We start from the raw sequence: 1,874 nt of genomic DNA, 5'->3' as shown, positions 1-1,874 counted from the left end.
GTTGGGGATTTAGCTCAGTGGTAGAGCACTTGCCTAGGAAGCACAAGGCCCTGGGTTCGATTCCCAGCTCCGAAAAATAGAACCAAAAAAAATTAATCAATAAATAAGCAAATAAATAAAAAGAATTTAAAACACTTGAAATTAAGATGAACATAATCACATCTTTAATAACAATTGATTTTTTATTGCAGATAATTCATATAATCCATTTACAAAATGCTATATAGTGTCATATGGGAACACAATTTCATCGTAAAATAAACCTGCTTTTCTCTTTTCATTGGTTGCTGTTAGTTAACATTTTCATACACATATATAATTTATTCTGATTATTCTCTCCCCCACATCGTCTCATCCCCTTCCCCCCCCTATGACTTAAACTTATACAGTCTTCTAAATTTAGGCTTTCCAAATTTAGGATTTCTCTTTTATTTATTATAAATGTATATTCCTTTACTTTTCCATCTACATTTTAACCCATTCTGTCATTCACATTATCTCAGTGCTTGGTAGGAGACATTCACATTCTTCAGTAGCTTGTCATCAGTACAAGAAATGACCTCGAGGTCTCTCTCTCTCTCTCTCTCTCTCTCTCTCTCTCTCTCTCTGTCTCCCTCTCTCTCTCTCTCTCTCTCTCTCTCTCTCTCTCTCTCTCTCTCTCTCTGTCTCTGTCTCCATCTCTCTCTGGCTCTGGCTCTCTGTCTCTGTCTTCCTCTCTGTCTCTCTCTGTCTCTCTCTGTCTCTCTGTCTCTCTCTCCATCCCCTCCCCAATTGTTCTGTTTTCTAGTACAAGGACTCACACTTTAGTCTAGCCTTGAACTCAAGGCAATCCACCTACCTCAGCCTTGTGAGTGTTGGGATTCCAGGCATACAACATCTTGCCCAGTGAATTTTGTGACTCTCGTACATCCCTTTACCATTTCTGAATTATTTTTAATATTGCTGTGACCCTTTTCTAGCTTCTAGATGTAGATACATTAACTGATTAGAAGGTTTTATTTTTAAAGATTTATTTATTTATGTACATGAGCACTCTGTTTGCGAGTGTGCCTGCATGTCAGAAGAGAGCTTCAGACAAAGAGGGCATTGGATCCCACTACAGATAGTTGTTGGTCACAATGTGGTTGCTGGGAATTGAACTTGGGAGCACTGGAGAAGCAGCGCTCTTAACCACCAAGCCATCTCTCCAGCCTGATAAAAAAGATTCTAAATTTCATTCTTTTAGTGTTTGTTTGCATCTTTCTTCTTGAGAACACTGTGATGGAATGTCCAAATGGTAATTAGTGGCGGTTGGTAGAAGGAGCCATATGTGTGATGCTGCCATATGTGTGAGGGGCTGGCAACAAGGTGCAGACACAAGACCATGGCCCCGTGCCCTGAGGCTCCCCTGCTGGATGTGGGCTCTCAGCCCCATCCAAGATGCCTTCAGGTGAGGAAAGGTGGTGGTGGCTTGCGCCCTGCTGAGCCAGCCAAGGAGAGTGGCAACCACAATCACAATGTCCAAGCCAGGAGCCTGGGGCAGCGCGAAGCTCCGGAGGCAATGGCCACGGGTAGGTCACGGTGGTCCTGGGGACCACAAAAGCAGCCCTGGGCCTCCGCAGAGCCCTGAGGGGGGACTGAAGAGCCTGGGCGGAGCCCGGAGCTCCACACCACACGCCTCGCCATGCCCCGCCTCCAGATGTTGCCTGAACCGCGGAGTGGGCACACGTGTCCTTCCCACCCCGCCGCTCGACCGCGCCCGAGCCCGGCCTCAGGGCACGCGCAGCTGGTGGGTGAGCGCCTGAAATGAGGGGACGGGGCGCGCACGTTATATTTGGCGCTGGCAGCAGCGCGTGTGCCTGGGCGAGTTTTCCTTCCGCAGGTGCCGGCAGCCG

Source organism: Rattus norvegicus, chromosome 9 (genome assembly GCF_021556685.1).
Source record: "Rattus norvegicus strain SHRSP/BbbUtx chromosome 9, alternate assembly SHRSP_T2T, whole genome shotgun sequence".
NCBI lineage: Eukaryota > Metazoa > Chordata > Mammalia > Rodentia > Muridae > Rattus > Rattus norvegicus.
The sequence above is the reverse complement of the archived record's forward strand: the minus strand, read 5'-3'. Positions refer to the sequence as shown.